The sequence below is a fragment of the Calypte anna genome, chromosome W, assembly GCF_003957555.1.
Source record: "Calypte anna isolate BGI_N300 chromosome W, bCalAnn1_v1.p, whole genome shotgun sequence".
Taxonomy (NCBI): domain Eukaryota; kingdom Metazoa; phylum Chordata; class Aves; order Apodiformes; family Trochilidae; genus Calypte; species Calypte anna.
The window spans coordinates 19,851,223-19,866,971 of NC_044276.1; positions in this window are offsets into that span (position 1 = coordinate 19,851,223).

Genomic DNA, 15,749 nt, shown 5'->3' on the forward strand with positions numbered 1-15,749 from the left:
CCTTAAAGGGTGTAAACACAAGTTAACTCCAGGGTTTTATTGTATCTTGCAATATTTAGTATTAACTATATGATTTAGCACTGTGCCAAACACATTTTCAAAAGTACATTTTTATATAAAAAGAAACTAGAGTTTATTCCTTGTATGCTTCGATTTCTTTATAATGCTATCGAAATGGTAATTTACGATAGCTTAAATTTGGGGAAAGCTGAATGACTATTCTGCTTTGGCTAACTAGCCATGTATGCATTTCTCTGGCTTAATATAGAGGTTTGTCTGAGAAGGAGATAGCTATCAGTATCTGAGGAGTAAATGGGTATGAGCCTGGATAATCACACTGAATTCCTTCACAAATGATTTTTTTTTTTAAATGTTGTATTTTACCCTATTTTTTTTTTACTATTTGAAAGAAGTTTTCACATTTTGTAAATTGAAAAAAATGCTATTGAAAGTTTTCAGAAGCATTTACTTCAACTGCATTACCACAGCCATTCACAAGCAGTTCACCTTTCTGGAGAATAACAGAAGTAGCAGATTTGCAAAAAGAAAAAATCTAAACCAACTAAACTTTTAAGGGGAGTATTAAACCCTGCTGTGTTTTCAAATGTGTTTATCTAGAACAAGTGTTCCTCAATAAGTAAAACTTTATCTTTTTTTATTTACTTTTACAAATTTAACTTATGGTAGGAGGCTTTTTTTAATGAAAGTAGTTGCAGAATTCTAATGCATTATGCAATTTGTGAGGATTAGTAACAGTATTCCAAAATATTCTCATGTACAGAGAAAACATTAAACTTGAATTGATTAATGACTCCTCAGAATCTAGTTAGTAGTTGTTCCTATGGAAAATGCCTTTTTGATGTTTCACCACTGGATTTTTTCTGGACAACAATATTTTCTCACCGTTTTGTTCATGGTATTTTCTTCACTGTACAAAAAGCCACATGTTGTGCTAAGATAGGTATTGTTAAAGTAGAAAGAATTAGAAAAAGGAGAAATCACCCCTCCAGCTTTGGAAGCAGAACATTTTTGTAGCAAACGATGAAATACTGTATTTCTCAGGGCCATGACGACTTTTATAGTGGGGATTTAATACTTTGAGAATAGAGGGCCTGTATGACGTCACATATTAGTAGCAGAATGAGCTGCAAATACTTCACATGGAAACTCACTAACAATAAAAGCAAGAAAAAAAGAGGCAGTCTAAAATTAAGTCACTAGCCTGTTAGCCATTTCTAACGCTATTTATACTAAAGAAACTTTTTTTAAAAGTTAATACAAACATTTTCTTGTTCATAAGCAATTTGTTTCCTGGCCATGTGGCTTTCCCAATAGCAAACAGATTTTTTAAACTACTATTTGTTTGGCATATATTATAATAAAATTATCAGAAAAAAATTATAATTAAACAATAGAAACCTAAAGTATAAAGCTGTCTTAGTTGAGAGGATTTGGACCATTACTGTACTGTGTAATATGCCAAAGGACATACCTACTCCTTGATGGGATGTGTTTGGTGTGTTATATAATATACACTTATAAAATTAATTATAGATTACTGAATAAATTGCATAAGATTCTCACTAGTTGAGCTGAATTTTTCCCCTTCTGTACTACCTGGAGTCATATATAGTTTTGTTTTGCCTACTACAAACATTCAGATTACTTACTCTGAAAGAAAAAGGTAGCAGAATTCATTTGGGGGAATCAAATTCCTGTTAGCTGTATCTAATATGGGCTGATGATTTTCAGAGGTATGAAATTAAAAGCCTGAGTCTGCAGCTGTAATCTGCATTTCTCTGTCTCTGAGTAGTAGTCACAGGTTTACCAACATGTACCATATGACTACAGCACACATTGAGATAAGGGGAAAAAATCAGGTTTTAAAAAGTGCTGCAGTGCAGTAATTGATATAACAACAGAATTTTACTCATTTGTTTTGACATAGCTTTTTATTATTTTTTTCACTGTATGACTAAAAGTTTTTCATACATAACTGTAATGATTACTCAAAATTTTTATTCTTTCTGCCCTCTTCCTTTGAGCACAAGTTTGTACATGGGAACTTTTTGCAGTAGCTTACCTAACAAAGGGATATTGTCAAGCTTTTAGAACCATATTGTACTTTTTAAGGAAACACAGACACTTCCACAGATAAGAATTAAATTATTTTTAATCTTCCACTTTAGTACTGTAAAATTGCAGAATAATTCTTGAGTATTTTCTTTATCTGCAGCTAGAAAAGAACAAAATAGGTTTTGACAAAACAATACTTACAAATAAGTATTTTTAAAAATAATTTGGTAACGCCCTGTTGTATTTCAAGTTCTCCATTGCTTATATTAATGACTGTAACATGCATTAAGGTAGGCATGGGCAAGATTTAACATAGGTATTTTTTTGAAGTATAGGCATTAAAAAGCTATTTCAGATTTAAGTAAAACTTTATCCTTTGGTTTGCTCTTGCGGTTTCACTAGTAAGAATAATGTTACTGTGAAATAATTGGATTCTGATAAACATTAGTTCTAACATGAAATACCTTATAGTGCTGAAATAGTTTTTAAATGTATTTGTGGCTCATGACAAAAAAAAAAATTGTAATGGAGTCTGACTCATCTGGTGCTAGTTAAACAGCAGGATGTTTTGCCTAAATGCAGGTGTTAATGTTCCAGGGTAATGAATGGATCAATTCAATTGATCCTTACTGGAAAGCTAACACATTTTTGACCCCCAGACAAATATTACTGGAGTTGAATTCAAGCAAACACATAATGCTTTTGTGTGCCAAACACTCCTAAATCTCATGGGCTAGAAATAGCGAGAGTCCAAGGCACAAGTTTGCAACCAGTCAGCAAAGAGACACATCATAATTATACAAGCTTTTCCATAACCCGCACAGAATTTGTCATCATTAAAGTACTGGGCGAGTTCTTAATTAAGTAGTGAGCTTTTAGTTTTCATGGTTCCTTGACTAAATATTAAAGTGTTATATGCTAATAAATTCATAGTATTTTCACATTTCATTTATTTAAAACGAATGTCACGAATTGTGTTTGAACCCTTCCAAAATGAAAGTTTATATCCTAGAACAAGTATACACTTTGTTAATTGCTTTCTCATTGTGCTCACAATGCTCAAATTGTGCTTGGGGCACCTATCAGACATACAGGAAATCAATTTTTTTATTATTCTGAGAGAATTCTTGACAGTCTATGTTCAACCTATCAGATGTAACTATGTAGTTTCTAGTTTCTACATGATTCAAATGCAATTTCCCACATAATTTTGGACTTCTCTGTATTGGAAAGGAATAATTAATAAACTGCATACACTACTTGCAACTACTGCAATAAATATATCTTTCAAAAATTGTCTTAAAAAAAAAAATCCTTAACCTGAGGGTTGATTTGGGGGGAAGTAAGAGGGTGAGAGGATTGACTTTATCCTGTATGTTACCAAATAACTGACTGTCCCAGTTACACTTTGGGACACACAATGCCAAATATTTCTCAGTATTTCAGTGACTAAAGAAATGTTTTGTTTTGACATCAATAGAGCCTTTCTTCATAACTGTACTTATTGAAGCTGTGTTGAAAGGCTCATATTTTTGTTGTGAAAAAAAGTATCTTGGTTCCTAAAAGCTGGAATGGTGATTTAGCTGATTTCCACCTCTCTAGGGTATTGACTGTTAAATAGATACTACTACTTTATTTGTATGTAGCCTGTGTCTTTTGGAAATTGTAGTTATGAGTACTAAACCATGTTGCATGGGACACCTCTTTAAGTGCTAGGTTTGGATGTAAGTACACACCCCCTCCCATATTTTGGCAATCAGCTCCTTTTCAAAGAACTTCCTCCTTACCCTTCCCCCACAATAGCCTCTGAATTTACATAATCCTTATTTGCAATACTCTTTCCAATTATAGAGCACAACAAATTTTTTTGGAAATAACCCATATCTGTCACTGCAGTTGATACAGTTTTGAGGAACCATACAGTGAATCATCTGTTTCTTATTTTGACTTCATAAGCACAGACTAAAGACTTACCCTTTCTTTGGACAACATCCTTCTTTCTATCTCTTTTACTTGTTTAGTTCTTTTTTTTTGGGGGGGGTTATGCTTGTACAGAAATAATACAGAACCTGAACTGCATTTAAATTGCTATAAGCCAGAAATACACATGTAGAGGACAAATTCAACAGATTTGTGCTTTCTGCTTAGACTAAATGTTCTCTGTGAGCAACAGGCAAACAAAGTGTAAAAATTACTTGAGAAAATCAATTTGTTTCAAATTAATGAGATTTTTTTATGATTATTATTCTGAAAAGTTCTATGTGGAGATGGATTTTAAAATTCAAGGTCAGTCTTGAACTTCTCCTGTCTGATGCATCCCTGCAGTTCTAAACAGTGCCACTTCATCTCCACATACAAATCAACAGATCAGATTCATGTAATACTAAGTTCTCTGTGATTTGGATCACTCCTCATTAATTCTTTTTTGCTGTCCAAAAGTACTGGTTTGAAAAAATAATAACAATGCACATAGTGAGATTTTTCTAAAAATCCAACAGCTATTACACATTTTATAAAATTCTCAGTTCAGGCCAGCTCAGTAGCAGGTCAGAAAACTGAAAAATTTAACAAAAAAGATTTTAGAAATCAGTTTTTCAAAATCAGCTTCTGTGATGATTTGATTAAATTTGTACCCAGTTGTCAGAGATTTCTGGAAAGGCATATATATAGTCTTTAAATAATTTATTCTTCAAAACTATTTGTCTTCTATTTTCTCAAAATATAAGTATTTTAAAACCAAAATACAACAAGGAAGGGGGAGGATTATGTTCTGAACTAGAAAGCAGCTATCTTTTGAGAGTATTTATCTTCTTGAGAAAGATAGGATTCTTTTCCTTCCATTCATATTGAAATTCATGTGAAATAATTGGAGGCAGAAGTTGTCACTAAGTCTGTGTTCGGCCTTCAAGTAATCCAGACCAAATTTCCCATACTACTCTTTGGGTACTGGATGTTCCATGCTTAGTGGAATTTTTACCTACCTTCAATTTTAAATGGCAGCTGAGAAACCCACTCAGGCCACTTCCTTAAATGTCATATTAAATAGTCATAAGGTGTATTTCAGAAGGACCTTTTTGCTGTGTCTTTATACATGGGAAAAAAAAAAAAAAAAAAAAAGCAACTGTTCCATTATTTTAGTTCATTTAAAAATATTCCAACTGAGGATCAGAGTAGCCTGTTGATGCCTTACCTCTTCTGCCTTACATAAAGCTGTGCAATGTGATTTCAAAAGCAAGTATCAGGGGTGTATTTGTTCTGAGTAGCAACCACTAGTGAATATTTGTTCCTTTTTCTTAAAAAATTTTACAAATTGTACTGCAGACTTCAGCACATCTTCCAATACCAAGTACAGTTTCTTGAAGCCTGTGTAGGGTCTTGAGCTTGTTCCACAGCTAAACACACTCTTTCATCTTCCGAAGATGCGAGCGTGACTTTGAGGAACAAGGAAGCCCAAAATGCACCTAAATTTCCTTTTATGTTCCCTGTGAATGATACCTATTTCTCTTTCTTTACTGAGGCAGTATTTTTGGAAATAAAATATAGATCACGGCCCTGTGTATCTTAAGCTGTCTTTTCACATAATTTGACATCTCTTTAGTAGTCCCTTAGTTTAAATATCTCAGAGCTCTGACAAAGAGACAGCCTTCTGCTGAAGATCTATAGGTAAAGACAGCCAATGACTACTAAGAACCACATTTTCTTTCAGAGTCCCTTGATAAACAAGATATCATATTAAAGAATAAAGATTGTCAGAGTAGTATCTTCTTTTGTAGCTTTGTCTTTTTTCTCTTTCTATTTTAATTCTTTTGTTTCTTTGGGGCTTTTGAATTGGTGGTGGCTGGGGATTTTTGGTGTCTTTTTGTTGTTGATTTGTTGTTATTTTAACTTCCTGGAAGAAATTTTTTTTCTAGACCTTCGTTTTGGGTCTTTTTAAGCTTTCTGACTGAAGCTACCAAAGAAACCAAAGAGAAAAATATATATTAAAAATATTAATATGACAAATGTGTGGAATTAAGTGCAAAATATATAAAAAATGGTTTAAAACAGTAATTCTTTAAAAAAGGTTATCTAAATTCAAGTTTCTAAGTCTATGTATATGATTTAACCCAATAAAATAATCTTATGCCTAAAGCTGTGAAATCTCAGTATCTTTCAGTCAGATGGAAATTTCTCATTACTAGACTGCTAAAGTGTCCTGGTTTGGGCCAGGATAAAGGTGGTTTTCTGTTTCTATACTTTTGCTTTTAGCTAAGTCCCTTGTAAGTAGTCTCTCTGAAATTAACAGCAAGTTTCTCATGCAGTGTGTGTGCTTTTAGGATTGATAACACTTGATGTTTATAGTTACTGCTAGAGACTGGTATGCAGGCCAAGGACACTGCTCAGCTCTGCATGAAAACATTTTACCGTCCAGGAGGATACAGAGGTCCCACCAGAGCCCTCCTTTAGGGAGGATCAGACAAGATAGATGCCAGAATTGACCAAACAGAGTATTCCATCCCATATACGTCACACTCAGTATAAATTTGAGGCATCACGTGGGCCGAGCCAGATCTTTGCCAGATCTTTTCCTGCTTCCCTTCCTTCACCCGGCATCCTGGAAGGATCCTGTCTGTTCATCTGCCTGTGGTCCTGATCCGTGCCAGCCCATATCTGTGTGTTCCTGCCTCCAGTTCCCGACTGCTGCCGACTCCAGGAGTCCAGCCTGGACTTTCCCAGGGCTGCCCTACAGCCTCGGTGGTGACGTGAGAGTTATTGGGGGAAAGGAGGGAGGAATGTGGTTTCCATTTTCCTGTATATTTGTATATATTTAGTAATTTTACCTATTTATCACTACTGTTTCATTAAAGTTGTGTAGTTTAGTTTCCAACCCATAAGTCTCTCTCCCTTATTCTCTCTCCTTTCTCTATCAAGGAGAGACAGATTAATAGAGAGCGTCTGTTATTCGGTTTAATTGCCGGGCCAGTGTTAAACCGTGACAGATTTATTGGCGCCCAACGTGGGGCTCGAGCTACTTGGCTCGAGTCCAGTTTAAATTTTGACTAAATTGCCTGAACAGTTTGAATTCCAACTCCAGTGAAAGAATGGCTTTCCTGAGCTGGAATCAGACCTTGTTCTTTGGAAATTTCACAGGGTTGGAGATTAAACCAATCGTGCCGTACCTTTGGTATTTAGGGTATGCAATCTGTCTTTTCGCAGCTGGAATTGCTGCTGCTATGTGGGTTTTCGTTCGTAAGAGTTGCTTAAGAACCATCATTGCAATATTGTCCTCAATACTGGTGTATATCATGGTGCATGGTGTAGTAGTGTTTCATACAGAGATAAAAAACTTGGTTGGTAATTACACTCCCAGTTTTAATTTGGAAAATTACACCATTCCATCGTATTTTGGGCTGACTCCACCTGATTTTAGTAACAGTAGCATTTCATCTCTCAATCTTTTAGTGGGTGTTGTTAATTTCTCTCATATATTGGTGAGGAGTAACACAAAAACCACAGTAATGAGATTGAGTATGCCTTTTCGGAGGCCGAGAGTTGCTGTTCGGAGAGTGAGAGCTGCTCCTCGTACAGAGAGCACCCCCACTCCTGCCTCCACAGCCGCTTCTCGCCCCCCCTCACGCAAGGGCACAACTCAGATAAGGCCGGCCAGCATCGCCAGTGTTTCTGCTTCAGCTCCAGTTGCTGTGTCTACTCCCACAGACACTGCTGCTGCTCAGAAAGCAAGCCCTGCTGCTGTTACTGCTGCAGATGCCTCAGCCTCTCCCCCTCAGCCCACACAGTTACTTGTTGACCCTGTAACTAAGAGAAAAGGAAAACAATGGAAATCAGAAGCGAGCCTTAACCCTTCCAAGTCTGAACGAGATGACCAGGTGATAGAGGAAATAGAGGATAATGGCTCTCCTCCCAGACCAGGTAGAGCAGCTAGTGCAGAGTCAGATGAGGACTCAGACTCAGATTCTGCTCAGCTCTATTCCATGAGAGACTTGCGTACTCTGAGAAAAGATTTCAGCCGTTTTCCAGGTGAACCACTTCTCTCTTGGTTACTCCGATGCTGGAATGAGGGGGCTGCTACCATAACATTAACTCAGAAGGAAGCCAGGCAGTTGGGATCCCTGGCCAAAGATGCAGGTATTGATCGGGCATTTGGGGAAAAGGCTGGAACTACCAGCCTGTGGAAACGACTCTTGTCAGCTGTAAAGGAGAGATATCCCTATAAAGAGGAAATAGACTGCCCACAGATCAAAGCACGCAACCTTGGAAAAGCTATCAGGTATCTCGAAGAATTGGCTGTGCGAGATCTGATCTATAATAATGATGACATTGAAGATCCCTATCACGTACCATGCCCTAAACCTATGATGCAAAGGTTTGTGCATGCTGCACCACCACCTTTTAATCATACACTATCAGTAATGCTATGGGTTCCTGCAGAGACAGATACAACTGTGGGTGATGTGATTAAAACTGTACGAGAGTGTGAAGATGCTGTCATAGCCCCTTGTCGGGCCTGGGTCTCAGCTATCAAGAGAGCATCTGAGGAATGGCATTCACCCCTTTCTCCTCAGACAGACGGAGGACGCCCCATTGCAGCCATTAAGAGGAGACGCCCTCCTATGAGACAGAATCGAGAGAAACAGAAATCAGCAAGAGGGACCCTATGGGTAATCCTGTGTGAGTGTGGGGAGGACATGAAAAAGTGGGACAAAAAACCTACTGCTGCCCTACAGGACCGAGTGATTGAGTTGATAAGTAAGCCAAAGGCAAAAGGAGGTCCTTCTAAAAAGATGGCTGCTCAAGTCTCCAGTGTAGAGTTACCCAATCCAAAAATGCTGGTGACTCCAGATCCCTGCACATCAGGTGTGAGTACTGGGGATGCAAGCTCCAGTAATGCACATACTGACAATGCTGTATGTGCTCAAGCTTAGAGGTGCCCTGCCTCCAGCCAGGTGGAGGAGAGGGACAACCGAATTTATTGGATTGTGTGGATTCGATGGCCTGGCACATTAGAGCCACAAAAGTATAAAGCCTTGGTGGACACTGGTGCACAGTGCACCCTAATGCCATCGAATCAGAAAGGCACAGACTCCGTCACTATTTCTGGAGTGACGGGGGGATCTAAAGAACTGACTATTGTGAAGGCTGATGTGAGCCTCACTGGAATAAAGTGGCATAAACACCCAATAGTGACTGGTCCAGATGCTCCGTGCATCCTTGGCATAGACTACCTCAAGGGAGGTGATTTTGAGGACCCGAAAGGGTACCGCTGGTCCTTTGGTACTGCAGCTATTAAGACTGAGAATGCAGAATGGCTGCATACTTTGTTTGGCCTTTCAGATAAATCCTTTGTAGTGGGATTGCTGAGGACTACAAACCAGCGTCTGCCAACTGCTACTTCAGTAGTGCATCGTAGACAATATCGTGTCAACAGAGATGCTGTGGTCCCCATTCACAAGCTGATCCGGCAATTAGAGAGCCAAGGAGTGATCAGCAAGACTCATTCACCCTTCAACAGTCCTGTATGGCCAGTGAAAAAGCCAAATGGAGAGTGGAGGCTGACAGTGGACTATCGTGCCCTGAATGAGGTTACACCACCACTAAGTGCTGCTGTGCCAGACATACTAGAACTTCAGTACGAGCTAGAGTCAAAGGCAGCCAGGTGGTATGCTACTATTGATATTGCTAATGCATTTTTTGCTATTCCTATAGCACCAGAATGCAGAGCACAGTTTGCCTTCACCTGGAGAGGTGTCCAGTACACTTGGAATCGACTGCCCCAGGGGTGGAAACACAGTCCTACCATCTGCCATGGACTGATCCATGATACCTTGGAAAAGGGTGGAGCTCCAGAACATCTACAATACATCGATGACATCATTGTATGGGGTGACTCAGCAAAGGAAGTCTACGAGAAAGGTAAGAAGATAATTGAAATCCTTCTAGAGGCTGGTTTTGCTATTAAAAGGAGCAAGGTTAAGGGACCTGCACAAGAGATACAGTTTCTGGGAGTTAAGTGGCAAGATGGACGTCGCCACATCCCAATGGACGTGATTAACAAAATAACTGCTATGGCCCCACCAACTACCAAAAAGGAAACTCAGTCCTTTTTAGGAACTGTTGGTTTCTGGAGAATGCATATTCCTCTTTATAATCAGATTGTGAAACCTCTCTATGAGGTTACCCGGAAGAAGAAAGACTTTAAATGGGGCTCAGAACAACAAGCTGCTTTTGAGAATATTAAACAGGAAATTGTGCAGGCAATGGCCCTTGGACCAATTCGAACAGGGCCAGACATCAAAAATATTCTTTACACCGGAGATGGAGGTGATGGTCCTTCATGGAGCCTCTGGCAAAAAGCTCCAGGAGAGACTCGAGGCCGACCTCTAGGATTTTGGGGTCGAAACTACAAAGGCTCCGAAGCCAACTACACAGCCGCTGAAAAAGAGATATTGGCCGCATACGAAGGAGTTAGAGCTGCTTCGGAAGTGATTGGTACTGAAGCACAGCTCCTCCTAGTGCCACGATTACCTGTACTAGGTTTTATGTACACAGGTAGAGAATCTTCCCATCATGCTACCGATGCTACCTGGAGTAAATGGATTGCTTTACTCTCACAGAGAGCTAGGATAGGAAGACTTAATCGTCCAGGAATTGTAGAAGCAATAACACATTGGCCAGAAGGCAAACACTTTGGAATGCCACCAGGAAAAGTGGTAAAACGGGCTGAAGAAGCCCCACCATATGACCAACTACCAGAGAGTGAGAAACAATATGCTCTTTTCACTGATGGATCCTGTCGTCTGGTAGGAGGCCATCGAAGGTGGAAAGCTGCCGTATGGAATCCTACACGACTAGTTGCAAAAACAGATGAAGGAGATGGTGAATCAAGTCAATTTGCAGAGGTAAAAGCTATCCAATTGGCTTTGGACATTGCTGAACAAGAAAAGTGGCCGAGACTTTATCTCTATACTGACTCATGGATGGTAGCAAATGCCTTATGGGGTTGGTTAAAGCAGTGGAAGCAAAACAACTGGCAACGTAGAGATAAACCTATCTGGGCTGCTGAACTCTGGAAAGACATTGCTACTAGGTTAGAGAAACTTGATGTAAAAGTGCGTCACGTAGATGCCCACGTACCTTCATATCGAGCTACTGAGGAACATCGAAACAACCAACGAGCAGATGAGGCTGCTCAAGTGTTCCAAATAGATCTGGACTGGGACCATAAAGGTGAACTGTTTTTGGCCAAATGGGCCCACAATGCTTCAGGTCATCAAGGCAGGGATGGAACATATCGATGGGCTCGTGACCGAGGGGTGGATTTATCTTTGGACTCTATTTCGCAGGTTATCCACGATTGTGACATATGTGCTGCAATTAAGCAAGCTAAAAGGTTGAAACCTCTACGGTATGAAGGGAGATGGTCAAAATATAGGTATCGGGAGGCCTGGCAAGTCGACTACATCACATTGCCTCAAACTCGCCAGGGTAAGCGCTATGTGCTTACAATGGTGGAGGCAAGTACAGGATGGCTGGAAACATATCCTGTGCCTCATGCCACAGCCCGGAACACTATCCTGGGCCTAGAGAAACAAGTCTTGTGGAGACATGGTACACCAGAGAGAATTGAGTCAGATAATGGAACTCATTTCAAAAATAGTCTCATAAATAACTGGGCCAAAGAACATGGTATTGAGTGGATATACCATATTCCCTATCATGCACCAGCCTCAGGTAAAATTGAAAGGTACAATGGTCTGTTAAAAACTACCTTAAAAGCAATGGGTGGTGGAACTTTCAAAAACTGGGACAAGCACTTGGCAAAAGCTACCTGGTTAGTTAATACCAGGGGTTCCATCAATCGAGCTGGTCCTGCTCAGTCAGATCTTCTACACACAGTAGATGGGGACAAAGTGCCTGTGGTGCATGAAAAGAATCTGCTAGGGAAAACAGTTTGGATTTATCCTGCCTCGGGCAAAGGCAAACCCATTCGTGGGGTTGCTTTCGCTCAAGGGCCTGGACACACTTGGTGGGTGATGATGAAAGATGGAGAAGTACAATGTGTACCACAAGGGAATCTAACACTAGGTGAGAATTCCTAATTTCTGCTTGTTTAATTTAATCAGTAATGCATGGACTCTTTGGGAGTCATGAACTTGTATCCCACCATAACTACTGTTATGTGAACTGTTGCATAAACTAACAGTGTTCTATGAGTGTTTTTCAGGATGATTTTGTGGTGATGAAACCAGAACTAGGTTCATCGGCTGGCATCCAGTAACTTCCTTGAAATTACCATCTGCAACCTGCAACTTGTGGACCATGGACATGAACTGTGAAGACTGGTCCTTCTTTTGAGAATCTGCTACAATAGATGAACATCTGCAATTGTAGACTGAATTACTTAGTGAATTTTAGCACTGAGAGATAGTAGTAATTTGTGTATAGATATGTTTAAGGATAAGAGTTAGTAATGATTAGAGTATGACGCAAATGGTATGGAATAAGGGGTGGAATGTCCTGGTTTGGGCCAGGATAAAGGTGGTTTTCTGTTTCTATACTTTTGCTTTTAGCTAAGTCCCTTGTAAGTAGTCTCTCTGAAATTAACAGCAAGTTTCTCATGCAGTGTGTGTGCTTTTAGGATTGATAACACTTGATGTTTATAGTTACTGCTAGAGACTGGTATGCAGGCCAAGGACACTGCTCAGCTCTGCATGAAAACATTTTACCGTCCAGGAGGATACAGAGGTCCCACCAGAGCCCTCCTTTAGGGAGGATCAGACAAGATAGATGCCAGAATTGACCAAACAGAGTATTCCATCCCATATACGTCACACTCAGTATAAATTTGAGGCATCACGTGGGCCGAGCCAGATCTTTGCCAGATCTTTTCCTGCTTCCCTTCCTTCACCCGGCATCCTGGAAGGATCCTGTCTGTTCATCTGCCTGTGGTCCTGATCCGTGCCAGCCCATATCTGTGTGTTCCTGCCTCCAGTTCCCGACTGCTGCCGACTCCAGGAGTCCAGCCTGGACTTTCCCAGGGCTGCCCTACAGCCTCGGTGGTGACGTGAGAGTTATTGGGGGAAAGGAGGGAGGAATGTGGTTTCCATTTTCCTGTATATTTGTATATATTTAGTAATTTTACCTATTTATCACTACTGTTTCATTAAAGTTGTGTAGTTTAGTTTCCAACCCATAAGTCTCTCTCCCTTATTCTCTCTCCTTTCTCTATCAAGGAGAGACAGATTAATAGAGAGCGTCTGTTATTCGGTTTAATTGCCGGGCCAGTGTTAAACCATGACATAAAGGAAATTTAGGTTTCTTCAGGTGGGACTCCAAAAAGTGTTACTGTGGGAAAAAAATGCTATAGCTTGTGCCACTTGAACCATTCTAAAAGTTCTACTCATCTTTTAAAAATACTTTTTCTCCATTCCTCTTTTTTTAATTAGGTTATTTTAACTAAGTATACATGAGATTAGATAGATTCTATTTCCCACATTTTCCTTCTCTGTATTTCCATAAGTATTTTCTTGTTTAATTGTTACTTCCGTCTTTTTACAACTGATCTTTTTCATAATGTACTCTACTTGCTTTATGTGCCTTTTGGTTAACCTTTTGGTTAACAAGAAGACAGATATATCAGAAGGTCTCTCATGAAAACAGGATTGTGTGCTAGTACTATTTTTTACCGTTCTTTCTGTCTTTTTGTCCATGGATGTCACTTTAAGAGTAAAACTGAATTTAGAATTAGCTCTTGCAGTCCAAGATTCAGCCAACTGCAAACTGCTGTATGGCTCTCTTCTTTTTGTATATAGATGTCTCTTAATTTTTCTAGTTGGACCAATGGGATATTTACCCTCACAGAGGATTATACTGTTAGTGGCACTGCAAGAAGTGATCCAATTTTGCTTTCATCTTGTAGCCAGAGCCAGTACAACCTCTGCCAAGCCTTTTAGAGATCTTACAAAACTTTTTTTTAGTTTTCCTGTTGAGTCAGAAGAGGTTTTACAATGTCCTGGTTTGGGCCAGGGTAGAGCTAATTTTCTGTCCTGTAATTTTGCTTTCAGCTAGGTTTATTCTAAGTAGCTGCACATGCTGAAATTAACAGCAAGTTTCTCATTCAGTCTCTGCTTCTCGGACTGATCAGCAGTTGGCAAAGGACAATGCTAATGAGGATTGCCAAAAAATAATTGAGGCCTTATCTGGTGATCCCACTGTCCCTGACATGGTGGCTGCTTGCTCTAAAGTCGGTACAGTAGCACATGAAATGGCTGCATTAGCAACAGCTTTGAAGACTAAATTGGCCCTGAAATGTTTTGGGTGTAGGCAGGAAGGACATGTTAAAGCTAATTGCCCTACCAAATCAAAAAACAAGACAAAAGAGTGTGTTATTAATTGGAAGATCTAGTAGCACATTGAGCAGTTTAATTGTACATGTGGGGGGCATTGATGCTGATTACAGTGGGCAAATATGTACTATGGTTTCTACCCCCTATCCCCCTGTTACTATCCCTAAGGGCACTCGAATTGCTAAACTTGTACCCTTCTTGAGTTGTGTTCCCAAAACAGAATTTCTGGAGCATTGCGACAGAGGATTTGGATCAACAGGCCCACCGCAAGGGTTCTGATCACAGACTGTTTCCCCACAGAGAGCACAGATGACCTGCACCATCTCCAGTAGAGGACATACTCCATCAATGGTAAAACTTATGGGTCTGTTGAACACTGGGGCTGATGTGACTGTTACATTGCAACATCTTTGACCTGTCACATGGCACTTGTAAATGCTGGGATGGGAGTGGTTGGGCTGGGGGGGTCTGCTCAAGGGGGAATGGCAGCTACGCCTGTGCTGATTACCAACCCTGAGGGTCAGCAGGCAATCATTAGGCCCTATGTAATGGCAGCCCCATTGAATCTTTGGGGAAGGGACTGCCTGTCACAATGGGGAGTGAAAATCACCACAGATTTTTCACAGGGGCCACTGTGTTGCAGGGCATTCGACGACCCACACTTGCTTTAACCTGGTTAACAGATAACTCCATGTGGGTGGATCCCTGCCCCTGGAAAAACTGAAGGCCCTGCAAGAGTTGGTATCAGAACAGCTGGCTGACGGGAACATTGAACCCTCTCAAAGTCCATGGAATACTCCTGTGTTTGTCATAAAAAAAGAAATCTGGGAAATAGTGACTTTTGCATGACCTACAACATGTGAATACTGTTATGGTCACAAAAGGGGCGCTACAGCCAGGCCTTCCATCACCTACCATGATTCTCATGGAATGGAACATAGTGGTGATGGATTTAAAAGATTGCTTTTTTACCATCCTATTGGCATTACAAGACAAGAAGTTTTCTTTTTCTGTGCCTTCTGTAAATCACGCTGAACCTTCAAAAAGGTATCAGTGGAAAGTCTTGCCCCAGGGCATGAAAAACATTGACAATTTGTCAATGGTTTCTGGCCCAAGCATTGTCACCCGTGCGAGAGGCATTTCTGAATGGGTATTGCTATCATTATATGGATGACATTTTACTTGCTGCAAGCAGCAGGGAGCAGTTGGATGAGATGGAAAACCTGGCTAAACAATCTTTGCAGCAATTTGGTCTGATCATTGCCCCTGAAAAAGGTGCAGAAAGTAGAGCCCTGGAAATATCTGGGAATGACTGTGACAAATAGGCAA